At 49.1% G+C, this 14,757-nt stretch overlaps 1 protein-coding gene across 4 annotated transcripts in view; it reads right to left on the reverse strand.

Annotated features, from left to right (window-relative positions):
* The window catches only part of LOC144109428 (uncharacterized), a 55,648-nt gene that overhangs the window by 2,058 nt on the left and 38,833 nt on the right, over window positions 1–14,757 (reverse strand). Inside the window, exon 1 of one of the 4 annotated variants that reach the window (XM_077642220.1) lies at window positions 11,865–12,022. The exons of 2 other annotated variants lie outside the window; for them this stretch is intronic. The gene's annotated coding sequence lies outside the window, so the exon portion shown is untranslated. Of the gene's footprint in view, window positions 1–2,627; window positions 3,107–11,864; window positions 12,023–14,757 lie in introns of those variants that run through there. One more of the 4 variants, XM_077642218.1, reaches the window with a different exon arrangement.

Genomic DNA, 14,757 nt, shown 5'->3' on the forward strand with positions numbered 1-14,757 from the left:
AGTGCGCCGTCAGAAAGAATAGCGCAGCCTGCTTGATGGAGGACTTGCGAGCCGATTTTTATGCTGCTGAGGGTTTTAAAGTTAAGGCCGGAAATGAAGAAACCCTTAAATAAAGGGGATCACGCTAGAGAACAGATTATTCCACTTTTACTCGTATAGCGTAGGCGTACTCCTGTTTCGAGTTTACAAGCGACCTGAATACGCCACGAGAAGTGCGCCAACCTGCGTTTGCTACAACCGTTTATTAGGACGAGTGTTTACGGCCACAATAACGTAGTTACTGGTTTTGGCATAAATATGTATGTAAGAGTTTCTTTGAAAAAGCTACCTTGCTTCTGCCATACACTTGAGGGGCTTTGACATTCTCCTGGGGCTTACTTAATATTAGTATTTATTTATTGCTTCATAATAAAACCTTCTTCATGTTCATACAGGGAGTGGAATGACATGAGCACAATGCAAACAGCACCATGAGCGAAAACATTGCAGTAAGGGCGATAACAAACTTACGCTTCAATGGCTCTAGAAGATAACTTTTTCTACGACGGCATCATATTTTCAAGAATTCACATTTCATTCGATAACATTTCATATCCCAACGGCTTCAGGAAAGGTGTTTCATCATAACAGAAAATGTCTCATGGTAACTTCTGCCAGAGTGGCGATTAGGTGGCTTTAAGTAATAGTCCTTGCTAGCTTTCATGATAAAAATGAGACAAAACTTTTCTTCCGTGGCAACACATCATCCGCATCCGTGTCTTGATGCGCAAGGCTGCCATAATCGGCAGCAATATCTCAGACAAATAAGCCTTAGTGCCTTATTCTGCAACAGTTTTATTTTTATAAATCTCTTGCGAGATGCGCTTGGTGAGGGTCTCAAATTATGGTGGTATTTTTGAGGGTACGTCTTCTGCCTTCAGTGAGACAACGTCTTGACGAGGATAATTTTTTGAAGTTCTATCATCTGAATGGAACCCACAAGAATGAAGGCGTAGTCTAACATATTCCAGAAGGAATAGTGGATGGTACAAAAAAGACGTTGCGATCAGAAAGACCAGAAGGTATCGGAACTTATCGAAGTCAGCGGAGCGGAGAACAGTCTTCTCCGCGTACTTGGAAGACTGCAAAATGTGCGCTATGGGCGACAACAACTGAACGGAATACGACATGTCCAGAATGCGAAGGTCTTGTTCAAAAGCTGCTCTCATATCCCTATACAGTGTGTCGAGCGTGATTTGGCTGGCCTACCGCACTCTATCTATTCCAGGGTGGTCAGGAATCAGGGCTTGCTTTAGTGGGACGCCAAAACGCAAAAACTTTCGAATACCATTATTTCGACTTGGGGCTGCGCTACTCGGGATGTTCGCCCGTCACGATGACTGAGTGACTGTAGTGGCTATTGAGCATGAAAGTCGCGGGTTCGATGCCTGATCGCCTCGTGAGTGATCGAGGGCGGAATGAGAGGACGCCCAAGTGTTTAGGAACACCTGATCATGGGCATTTATTCCAAGTGGCCTATCACAGTATCGTTGATAACCCATGGTCTAACCTTGCGCATAAACGCATTAAACACTTCGTGCAGCTATCATAGCAACGATATCAGTTTATATATCATTTACTAGGCGGCGCTAGTTACTGGGGATTACAATGATTAACGGATGGCTCAAGTATGGTAACTCAAGTGCCAAAACAGCATTGTGATCAGCGTTACAGGTCGAAGTGGAGGGTTGAGCATTAATTTATACCGCTTGTAGTTTCTTAACGTGCTCAAAAATCTAAATTTCAGGGCGCTTTAGAATTAGCCTCCAACGAAATGCGACCGGCATCGAATGTTTGAAGCAGCGTTCAGCTGCCAATTTGCTACAGCTTCTTAGCATGGTAAATGAGTATTCATGGCGTGGTAAATGAGAATTTTTAACAGTAAAATCAAAGGCGTCCTATCTCGCTTTTCAACAGAAACAATGACCGCTGTGCAGGTAAGAGTATACATTTATGTTGTACAGCTTAACACACATAACACGCGGGCCACAGATATTCGGCGCTAGATGGCACTAGTCGCCAGATTTCCATAATTGCCGGGTATTTTGCTTCACATCGCTGAAGTAAGTATAGAGAGAGCATGAATGGTGCTCCCAGCAGCATGCGCCAGTTTATTTTGTATGCGAGGAACGTTAGCAGCGGTACCCATATCTACAGTAAGGCTGGAATTAAACGCGAACAGTGCCTGTGAATAATACAAAATATCCTGTCAGTGTGCTTTCAGTTGCAGTGTACAACTAGCCTGATCCTTATTTCTATGTAAAAGGTCTACCGAAGTACCTGTTCATAAACCCAGTAGTAAAGGAATACCTCACTGAAAAGTATAAAAGTAAGACATTTGCATATTCGCGTTTCATTTCGACCTAACTGTAAAACGAGCGTTAACGAAAGGGAATGCGCTCTAATGTGAAAGATACTATAGCGAGGAGACGTCGCTAATGGGAGTAACGCGTCTCATTCGCCTCAAGCTCGTAACAGAAAAATTTTGCGCGGGCAGCCGCAGGGTCGTTCCAGAGCAATCTGCTGCCTATTATCCCAACTATGCCCGGCCAGTAGTTCATCATAAGTACAGCTGTCGCGTCGCTTACCGGTTGATGGCAGTTTTTCAAAACTGCAAGCTGGCGAAGACCACGCTGACAGCGTACGGTGTTCTCGCTTCGTCGCCTCGCACTCTGGCGTGTGCTGTTTCGGTGCAAATTTAGAGGGTGAAAAGTCTCTTCGACGCACGATCTCGTGCGAGCGAAAGCAGGGCCGAGGTTCGACTCCCTCTTTAGACGGAAAGCGTTGTCTTCTCCGGCGACGTTCTAGATCTTCAGTAGTTGAGGACTTCGCCGACAGCAGCGCCGACTAGTGTGCTGCGATGCGCTCAATTTGCTGCTGTACGCAACGTGAATTCGGTTCAGCAGTGGTTCACGATTCGGCCGACAGCCCCGTGCTAGGCCTCAACGGAGTGGACGAGTCTCCGCACTCACACGACCTAGCGCCGCCGTGATCCCGTCTACTTGGCAGCGACCGCGGCGGCTCGTTTGCAGACTTGCGTCAATATGCCAGTCCGACTGTTGCCGCTCTGTGTTTTTGTACTGTGTTGCCGCATTTTTCGTGTACAGAATGGAAAGGGGGAGGGGGCTGAGGAAAGGGTCTCAGGAGGAGCGAACACGGCGAGAGAGGGTACAGAGCTTTGCATTGGCAACGATAACGTGGTGTATACCTCTTTCTCTCGCTTGCTTCCCGCGGCAAGTCACACGAGCCTCCTGCAACGCGGTCTCCTTCCCTCCAACACGTGTTATCGGTGTCCTCCTCGCCTAATAACAAGCCGCTACTCGCCCCTACTCGGTGGTTCCCCAGCGTCGTCAGCTGCTTGGGGCGTGAGCTCGACGTGCCGCCCAGTCGAGCAGCACGCGCGGTTAGGCTTAGCTTGGGAGGAGCTTGGCGCGCGCTTCGTCGCCCTCTCCGCCAATTGGAGAGCGCCGCGCACCAAAACCAAAAAAGAAGAGGCGACGAAAGGGAATTCGTTCGCTTTCAGACTCTGTCAAACCCGCCCCTTTTTGTTCTCTTTGTTTTATTTTTTGCGCGAAATTATCAGCGTATGCAGCATCGTGCCATAGGGGAAGTCATGGGATGACCGCAGACGCTCATACGCATTTGTTGTATTCACGAGGTGACCTTGAAGCGTACCGCGTTTATCGCTTTACTAGTTTGCTCCCGGCGATGACTTAAGGGTAGCGCACCTTCCTTAACTGCGAGGTTTATCAGGATGGAGTCCGAGCATCGCATCGAACCGGAATGCTTTTTAATGCAGAAATTCATTCTATGCACACTAGAACTTGGGACCGCGAATGTAGTGTTATACTAGCTGTAGCCTCCCCTGAAGTCCGGTGTCTGTTGATGTGAAGCATGCAGTCCGAGCGAGGAGCTTTCCTCGTGCACCCTCCAATGGTACCACTCAGATACCACCTACCCCGCTCCCTTCTAGCCACGCACCCACCGATACCCTCGATCCACCGCCCCGCTACCATTCACATTCACCTTCCAGAACGGCACCCATCACCCATCACCCAACTCTACCCTCCAGAAGCCCCACCCGCCACCAACCTGCCTACCACCACCTTCCACCCACTAAGAAACCCACGGAGGAGAGGAACCAAAACAGCGAAATCGAATTCAAAGACGCAGTGAGAAAGCGAGCTGCTCTCGAGAAGCACCACTCTCCAGCCACCTCTCCACCCTACCCACCCACTAGCTACGGGGCTGCCAAACCACCCTCGACCGGCCTCCGCCCAACTTCAACATCCCAGGAAAATTCTGTCACCTGTGCGACGACTCGGCTTAAAAGCGTCAAACTATAGTCATCGAGGCTATATTCAGCTGCTTTCGAAGAACTGTCGCATAAGATGTCTGATCCTTCGGTAATTTTTTTCCACCTTTCCGTTCATTTTTCTTTCATTTGGCAGCGACGGCCATCGGGACGAAGGAAACACAGTATTGGGATCGAAGCACACCACGTGAACGGGCGGGGACCATCGCATCCAGTCCGGCCGTGTGACAGAAACCGTGCCCTGTCACCCGTCGGCGCCAGTCCGCCAGGATGGCATGGACGTCATGCGCATTCATGCAAGTGGCGTCATGCATGGATATGGTTCTTCTGCGACCAGCGGGACGTCACCCTCACGGTCTGCGTCACCGGGAGCAGCGACCAATGGCAGACGACCGAATGAAAGGAGAACGATACGCAACGCTACATAATGCGCTCCCTAGTTAAACAGTTCCGGTGCGTGATCACCTGTATACTATCAGAGGTCATTCGTAAGTGGGCGTAAATGGAAGGACATGCTGTTCATGTTATGTAGTTGGTCCTGGAAGAATGGAACAATGAAGACTAGGGCGGAGTTGTTGACAAAAAACAAAACCAGGCAGTGCGATGTCAGTGCACGTTAAAGATCCCCAGGTAGTCGAAATTATTCCGGAGACCTCCAATACGGCACCTCTTTCTTCCTTTCTTATTCCACACCCACTTTTATCCCTTCCCTTGCGGCGAGGTTCGGGTGTCCACTGGGATGTGTGAGACAGTTACTGCGTCATTTACTTTCCTAAAAAATGGATTTAAATGCTTCATTCCTATCATTGGCATTTCAGAAGGGCCCAACAAACCCGCCGCGGTGGCTCAGTGGTTAGGGCGCTCGACTACTGATCCGGAGTTCCCGGGTTCGAACCCGACCGCGGTGGCTGCGTTTTTATGGAGGAAAAACGCTAAGGCGCCCGTGTGCTTTGCGATGTCAGTGCACGTTAAAGATCCCCAGGTGATCGAAATTATTCCGGAGTCCTCCACTACGGCACCTATTTCTTCCTTTCTTCTTTCACTCCCTCCCTTATCCCTTCCCATACGGCGGAGTTCAGGTGTCCAACGATATATGAGACAGATACTGCGCCATTTCCTTTCCCAAAAAAAACAATTATTATTATTATTATTATTATTATTATTATTATTATTATTATTAGCCCAACAACTTCAGTTGGCTTCTCTGGAGCAGTTGTACCCAGCGTTTAGCGTGAATATAATTCAATTTTTTTATCATTAGTGCTAACGTCCCCCGGCAAAGTTATCTACTTACAAACAGAGTGGCCCTTTCACCGTGTCGAAGTGGCCTTTCAACGTGGGGATAGAGTTACTCGATGAAAGGCACCTTTCTGTCTTTCTGTGAGGCTAAATCGTACTCTGAGAGCAACGGTTATCTTCGAGAGTCGGAAAACCCACTCGTATACACCGCGGGAACCCACTTGTTGAAAAATTGATGTCCCGCTGGTGTCCCGATTCGCACAGATCACACGGTCTCTCCCTTATGCGCGCCCAGCTAGCGCCCTCTTGTATTGGACGAGCAGTGTCAGTTGTGGTGTACGATGGCTATATGGCGAAAAGTTCTACCGCCTAAACCTTCGTTGCTTCCAGAGTCATGCACAGACATTAGAGGGTTTTAGCATATCGTTATCGTATACGCATCTTATGCCGCTACCCGGCAGCTGCGGCATAATACAGCGTCTGCGCAGGTAGCGCTTATACAGGGACCTCGCATAGCGCGATCTGCTGCCGAGAATCGGTTCCTAGAGGCACCATTTGCGCATGCGCAGATGCTCTCAGGGGCGCGCATATAGGCGCAGCTATAGGTCCCCGCGCAAGCGTGTCACCGTAGCGGATCGCGAATCGCGCTATGCTAAATATTCATAATGGTAGCGGCATACCTTAAAGCGGGAAGCACTTCCGCCTCAATTCCGTCACACCATGGCTTAGCAGGAAGGTAGTATACATAGGCAGGCGGGAATCGCTGCAGGGGCGGTAGGTATACATTCTACAGAGCTGTCATTGGCCAACATATTGCTGGACTATCACTGTTCTGGCGACTGTGTTGGCGTATTCGGCGCCGCTGAGGCCTGGCCGCTGAATTAACTTTGATCCACAAGCGCTCTCAGGGTTTCACCTATTGCTCACCGTGATTTTGTGCGCACCTGGCTCAAGCACGAAGCCGCAGCGCGAGCTCTCTACACATGTTCACAACAGTCCAAACGGAGATTTTTTGACAACGGCTTAAAATGCTCTCTGGACTGTTGCGCGCATTTTCGCATGCTCTGAGGAAGTGGTATAGGCAGTGCTTAAAGCCTAGCTGCATCGAAGGGGGGCCTCTAGTAATTCGAACACAGGTGGAGAGAAACGTAAAGAGAGAGAGAGAGAAAGCGACTGCCGCCTGTTTTACACATCGTTTTATGCAAAGAAGAAAAATCATTTTTAAAGATCGTTGTTTGCTCAGTTTATGACACAGACCTGAGGCAAACGACCCCACACTCTGCCAGTGTGATTGTTGTTGTGCAGCATTGAAGATAAGTGACCAGCTCTGGACTAACTTGTGGTGTGAGGGGACAGTTTTTCCTTTTTTTATACTAGCCTTGGTGCAGTGCTGCTGTCTTTTTATTTCTTCCAGTCTCTTGTATTGGAAGACATGTTAATGAGTCTTTCGAAAAATCAGTGAAATTTTTGAAGAGAAGAAATGTTCGAATGGGCCACTGAGTAGAAAAATAAAAAATAGATGCCTGCTTCGGATCCATGCAGTCCGTACATTCTAGCACGTGAGGCCCCAGATCCCTTGTTAATACTGCTGGGGGTCTGAGACCCTCCCGAGACCCCCCTTACTTTGAGCCCTTAGTACAGTCGAGCTTTCCACGCCAGCTCGCACATTTTCTGCATGTGCACTCGATGGAAAGGCCTATGACGGCAGTGCTTACACTCCAGCGTGAAATTAAGTATTGTCGCGCGTGTCACAAACAAGTAGGCCGCCAGCGTCCTTGCGCCGTATGTGTCACCGTCGAGTGGGTGACTCATAAAGATGTAGCGTTTGTGTAGATACGACGACCCTCCTTTCTCATTCCCTTTCTTAAGAAAACAAAGGAAGGCTGTAGTGAGGAAACTTACAGCGAGCTTTCTTAGTGCAGTTGTAGGCGTGCTAGTCGGCATATTATATCGTCCGCTGACCCAACGTCCACTTGGGTAGCCCTCATCCGGAGACCTGACTACGTCCCTTTGTCACTAATCTTCCGGGGCCATGAATGTACTGTGTCTTCTTCCGGAGCAATATGACACCTTCCAAAGGCGTCGACCTCTAGACAGTAGCACGCAGCACGTATTATTTAACCATTTGAAATACCTTACGGGCCCTGCAGTGTGTAAGATAGCAACAAAATTCCAAACAGCCTATGAATTATCCGAACAAAATAGAAAGAAAAAGTTATATATAAAAAGGAAATATTTGGACACGTGAGCACGGTTTAGAACAAGTACAAGAAAGAAAAGGGTTAAGAAAAAAAGTAAACGCAACGTAGGTTAAAGCACAAACTACTAAGCGATCCTCAATGGATCGTGTGAATGCGTTAGCATTTTGTTATGCTGTTCATTGTGTTGTAGCTCCGCCTTAAGGGTATGACGCGATATAGCGTCAATGGGTTAATGCCCATATATGCGGAATATGTCATTCTCTACTCTACATTCATAGATCGCATGGGAGTCCTCATACCGCTCCTGGCGCAGTGGGGCAGCGGTTAAGCGATGCGCCACTACCCCCTGGTTGCTCTTCCCGAGCAACTTCTCGCGGCCAATCATTAATTAAACCCCCGCCTACCACGATAGGCAGTTTGCTGACAATTCTGTGTGGCAGGTTCCCACCTGCCACGCTGGACAAGTTGTGATGACGTCACAAGGTTCGCAGCGGGTCAAGCCTGAAGGCGGTCGATCGCCATTTCCGCTTCCACAGACCCTTTTAATGCTAACGCATTGATGAAATAAAACTCAAGTGGCGAGTGTTGTTATCAGTGCACATTGAAACAAGTCGTCATGTAATATATTTCATGGTACGATGAGCGAAACACCACGAACGGATCAGAGAAAAAAGAGAATAACAAGTATAAAAGGAAAACAGGAGTACAAATAAAATGACGCTTAACAGCTCCAAAAAATAGAGGCATGCACGGAGGCATGTTAAGCAGCAGCTTCAGCGATATGTGCGATGTGTAGGTAATGTAATGTGTCTTGATTAATGGGCCCGAGAAGCGAGGTTATCGGGTACGTTATTCCATAATTGGATAACTCGAGAAAGTCCTGATGAATAGAACACTTGTGTTTCACCATGCGCACACGTAAAAAGCATGGTTACTGAAGTGCGATACTTGTGCAGTAGTGTTAAGAGAGCAATGTCAAGGCATGCGCATAAATATTGTAAGGAAAGATAAATTTTAATCTGAGTTAGGCTTGAACATGATGGTTATAGCTTCGAGAAGCTATTCGTGCTGCCCTGTTTTGGACGGATTCTAACACGGTGACCACGTTGTTAATTAGGGAGACCAAATGAAGGAAGCAAACCCGAGTTGTAACCGAAGAAAACTAAGGTAATCTAGTTTACGAATATCAGCAGGACAATTTCTGAGATTACGGCGTAGATGCGCTTAATTACCTCGAGGCCTTTATGGATGTGCTATGAAATGATAATGAAAGGTCTGACGAAAGGTTAACGCTAAGCTATTTGCAGTGCAGTACGTGAGACTAAGTTATCTTGAATGCGGTTTGTATAGTCAGTGTTACGTTTGCGTCTGAATGCGATTATTTTGTGCTTCGATATTTCAAGGGTCATTAACCATGTGGTGCGCCGATTGCTAATAAGTTAAGAATCTGTGTGGAGTGTCAGGTGGCTACTAGTAGATTTAATAGGGCAGCAGATTATGCTATCGACAGAGAAAAACATTGCAGAGTGGAGAGGCACTTAAGCTCCGCCTTAAGGATATGACGCGCTAGCGTTACTGAGTTAATGCCTATATATGCGGAATAGGCCATTATCAATTTCACATTCATATGTCCCCGGGTGTCCTCATACTAATTCTCGCGCAGTGGTGAAGTGTTTAAGAGATGCGCCAGTGTTTACTTAGTGGTACGTGCAGGGACATTTTCTTTTTCGTTTTTTTATCGTCCCACAATAATGTTTGCCCTGCGATGACAGGTGCTGCCACCGGTGGGTCTTGTGCGACCCAAGTTGCTCTTCGGGAGCAACCTCTCGCGATCAACCATTAAACTGCCGCCTGCCAGTGTGGGTAGGTTGTGACGACTCCATAAGGTCACGTGACTTAGGTTGCTCCTCCGGGGGTGGCTGCCTGGCCACCCTACACCACCCTATTTATCGCTAACAACGCCGACGCCGTATTTTCTGCGCAACGGTGCCTTTAACGCTATCGCGTTAATAAGCTTTCAGGTATGTTATTAGATGGAGGGTGTACGTGCGTTATGTAGGCGTCTTGAGCAGTAACATGGCTGCTGCTTCGATTCGATCGCGATTCGATTCGATTCGAAAGCGATTCGAGGGCAATTTGAGCGCAGAACTCCGCAGCATGGTGACTCATCGTTTATGGCAATCGGCTGGTAGCACAAGGTCGCAGGATAGAATCCCGTACGTCCTGTGGCCATCTGCGCACGCTCTATTGCCGACTGATGATAGCGGTATACGGTAGCTTTATTCTAGAACTGAACTATCCCAAACCACCTGTTGTGCAGTGTAGCAGTCGCTTTAGATTAGAGGCTACGGCGAGCGAGCAGAGCAGTGCCGGAGAGAAGGACGAATTGAGGCTCACACTAGCCGGGCACCTGGCGCCGACCATTGGGCAACGCCTTCCCCTTCCCGCCACTTTCTCTCGCTCTCTCCTCCTCTGTGCGTACGCCGACGACGACGGCAAGACCACGCCGTCGGGAGTCGAGGCACTACCAGCTGTCGCTGTAGACACAGCTCACTGTCCGGAGACGAAGCCATACACAAATACATTCTGTACTCACGCAACACTGCCATTACCTCTCCTTATTGTAGCGATAGCTACATTACGCTAGCATTTCGAGCCTTCAGCGCGGCACCCTTTGACCTGCGTGGCCGCCCTTGAGCTCCGTGGCTGGTCACGTGGTTGGTCACGTGGTGCGGAGCAGCTGCCGGCGGCGCGCCGCGCCGGCAAAACCGAGTTGGGGGAGTGGAGAGGGGGAGAGTGAATCCACGTCCACGGACGAAGATGAAGAAGGAACGCCCAGCGATAGATCTAGCTATCGCGTCACTCCAGGTTTAACCAGAGCTAAACCACAGCCATTTTTTTCCTTACCCTCCCACTCCCCCTTCCTGGAGTGTTTGTCTTTACCAGGGTTCGGCAGACGATCAGCGGGCTTCAGCGAACAAGCGCTCTTTTAAGACGGAAGCCTTACTAGCCCCATTGGACGAAATTCCGTCGGCGAGCGTCGTTGACGCCGAGAGATGGCTCCATAAAGATGGCGTCGCAACAGCCATCGTATAGCCACCGGAGTGGTGAGTGCGGCGACGGAACGCACAATGGATACCAAGAGAAGCCACCTTTTTCAACCCCGATCACGTCCGACGCGCCATTTGCTCGTACGGCTTAACTGGCGGACCACCATGTGGCGCAACTTTTCCCGACTTCTGTATCAAAAGAAAAAAAAAATCAGGGGGGCACTTTGTTGACATAAAGGGCGGTGAGGCGAAAGCCTTTAGCGCGGTGTTGCTGCGTGTGTCACCGATGTGTGTTTAAGATTTAATTAAGTACACAGTTGTTTGTGAAGCTTAAGTGCTGGAGACACTGAAGGGCGCTTGGGAAGTATCAGTATGATTCCACACCTTTTCGCAAACTCTCCAGCGTCCTAGACAAGGAGAACTACATATGCGTTGGCAGAAAGTAGCGTAGTCGTTGGCACGCTCGGCTGCGGAACGGTAGGATGGTGTTTCGAATCCCATCGGGCATAAATTTTTTTTTCTTATCGAATTGAAGAGCGTAACGGACGGACGGACGGACGGACGGGAGCATGAGCCATTAAAGGCTTTCGCCTCAAAAGTGTGACCCAACCGTCCCTGCCTCGGTGGCTATGTGGTCTTGGTGTTCGGCCGCTGATCAGGAGGTCACGATATTCAATCTTCGCCGCGGCGGCCACGTCTCCATAGAGGCGAAACGCAAAATGCTCCCGTGCAGAGTGTGATTTCAGTGCGTGTTAGAGTTCCTCAGTTGGTCGAAATGTATTCGGAGTATACGCTGTATCCGCTTCTCCCTCACGGCACGGTTAACCACCACCGAAAAAAAGAGACAGCTCCACCGCCTTTCCTTTCCTAAAAAAAAAATTGATGGCCGGTTGGTTGCCGGAAAACTGGAGTGCAAACGATATGCAGCGGAAATCGCTCGTAAGCTGCGGGTCTCAACGCGCTCCGCCATTGATGCTTCTACATCGTGGATAATTCTGAGGCAGGCGGTCCGTTTCTGACCTGGTAGAATGCGCTGAGAAGTTGTGTTGTACGCGTCGCCGCTGCCGTCTCCTGGGCGTTCGCGAAGGCTGCGCTGCTGTAGAAGCCCCGTTGTAGGTCGCCGCCCCACTGCAACTGCTTTTAATTAAGCACGTTCCCGGAGAGCCCTATCGCTCTTGTCCCTCACATCACGGTTTCTCCGTGTGCAGGTAACCCCGCGCAGAGCGCACGCGCTATCATTGTTCAGCGAAAATCGGGGCATTGATTACGAGAGCATTTATTTTTCGTTCTTTTCTGGAACCTCTTTCAAAATATTTACTTTTGCACGTGGAGTTCCCGCAAGTGTAACACGCAGAGCTTCGGGCAATGCTCCAAGCGTTTTCAAGCATCACCTGCCAGCTTGCTGCTCGGTGGCGACGTCCGTCCGGCCTTTGTATTTCTCGCCTTCGATAACGGGCCTCTCACGCGCATTGTGCAAGCTCCCTAATCTCTCGTGTGCTTTGTGCCGCTTATCCAACCCGCACGCTAGCTCTTGCCGATACATGCCTTTTCTTTTTACGCGGCATCGGCGTCCAGTGCCCGTGGGAGCTGCGGATGGGTTCTGTTTAGCCAACGGAGGCCGGCACACTTTCAACCAGAATGCGCGCCGCTTTCATCACGCCAGCTCGGTCGGAAATCATCGCCCGCACTATGCCTCCCTTGGCACAGAGGAGGAGGTTGGAGGGGCGCTCGATAGTGGCATTGTCTCTTCACCTCTTTCCTGTCATGGCCTTGGACCGTGTCCAATCAGTCAGCTTCGCTCGGTAGCGATAACGGTGTTAGCAAATCTCTCACAGGAGACAGAAATGGTGACAGTGTCAGCGATGTATCCAGGTTTTCGTTTTGTGTTTTGCTTGCCTTTCGTGCGCTCGGGTTTTGAGGGCTAGAAAGAGAGCGAGCTAGGACAAGGTCACGCCGATGTCATGGTCGGCAACGCATGCAGGACGTCGGCCTTGTGCTGGAGTATCGCGATGTGTTTCTTATGTTGTTGAAGCCGATGAACCTTTCTGCGCTGTGCCGACATTTACAGGAGAGTTAAGACTACGCGAGTAGGACGAAGGCTCGAGGAAAAGAAGCGAATACAACACAACGTGGTGTGGTATTCGTGGCGTTGTAAACGTGGTGCTTTGTTCGTCTCTTTGCTTCGTTTTGCTTCCTGTCTTCGTCCTAGTCGCGCAGCCTTATTTCCTCGACGTGAAGTAACTAGCCCGCAGTGACGTTCTAATAACGATATTCGCAGCACTTGTCGAAACTAATCAGGAATCAAGAGCAATCGCCGATGTCTATGGTTGGATTCTTGCCGTTCCCATGCTTATCAAACAACCCTTTGAGTGTCTACAGACTGTACAGCTGAATAATAGTAATGAAAGATGGCGTTAATAATGGTAATGATCTCAGCAAGATCCGAGGAAACTCGGTTTCGAGCTTGTCTTTTATCATGATTGCGAAGGCAAGAGGGTCGCTGGCCCTTAAGAGTAACGGAGTGGATTCCTAGAGAAGGCAAGCGTAGCAGGGGGCGGCAGAAAGATAGGTGGGCGGATGAGATTAAAAAGTTTGCGGGCATACGGTGGGCGCTGCTGGCAAAGGACAGGGTTAATTGGAAAGACATAGGAGAGGCCTTTGCCCTGCAGTGGGCGTTGTCAGGCTGATGATGATGATGATGATGGCCGTCGCTACTGAAAACACATCGTCGTTGCCACTGCGTGATCACGGACCATTCTCTGGCCAATGAGAATGAAGCACCGCCCTGTTCTCCGATGAGAATAGGCCCGTCTTGATCACATGTTCATGTGGACAATGGACCGGCTGAGAAGGTCGTTTGTACAATTGGTCTAATCGCTGCTTCGTCCAAGGTGGGAAACGAAAAGTCTTGAATTTTTCTTATCTCACGACCATTGCAGAGGTGAGCTGCGGCAAAGGCTTTGCTTTACTCAGAGGGCGCACATAGATTTTGTGGCTATATGCCAAACCGTGAGGGCCAAAAAAGTCCCTGAAAGCCGCGCACCTTCAACCTGTATAGATATCGAAGTAGCTAGAATTGGATATGTTGTGCAAACAAAAAATGAAGGAAAAAGAGTATGACTCTTGCTCTAGCATACTCTTCTGCTCCGACTCCCATTGTCCGCGTGCTTCTCGTCGAACCAGCGGAGATGTTTAAGGTGAAGGCAGACCCCTGGAGAGATAACTTCCTTATCATTGAGCGGCAGCGATTATTTGGATGGGGTGATCTTGGCAGCCTGCGTTCCATTGAAGAAGGGCGCAGCAGCACGAATCGCTAATCAGATCTGCTCCCTTAGTTCTTATATATTTCTTTTTTTCTTTATCGTGCCTAGAAGGCTCGACGGTGGCAATTAGGCGTGGTCATCCTTCTTTTGGTCATACAACTCGAAGTACCCGCTCACAATTTTCTTTTTTTTTTGTTCTCGCTTGCTTGCTCTCGATAACCTTCCAACGGTTTTTGAGAAGCACCGAAAGTGGGCAGTGCACCAAGACACCATGTGCTGAAGCTATCTGAAAATTTTTGGGAGAAAATTCGATCAAGGAATCTTGTATATGTCCCGAGTGATAGCTCCGCGCCGCGCTCTGATCATCTACAGGCGGGTCAACGCCTTGTCAATACAGTCGCTGTATGGCAAACTGTGGGAACACTTAAGACGCTTTTGGAGAGGAATGCGATATAATTAGATTTCACATTTTTCGCAGCTTCCGTTGCAACAACTGTCTGTGTTTGCGTCAGTTTCTTTTGCAATTGTTGTTCCATCAACCGCCATATTAAGGCTGCTAGCCGGTTGCCACCTGTCACAATGGGCAGGTTGTGATTACGTCAAAAGGTCACATGACATATTTCGCTCAATCAATTAATTGTCACCGGAAA

The sequence above is a fragment of the Amblyomma americanum genome, chromosome 11 (assembly GCF_052857255.1).
Source record: "Amblyomma americanum isolate KBUSLIRL-KWMA chromosome 11, ASM5285725v1, whole genome shotgun sequence".
Taxonomy (NCBI): domain Eukaryota; kingdom Metazoa; phylum Arthropoda; class Arachnida; order Ixodida; family Ixodidae; genus Amblyomma; species Amblyomma americanum.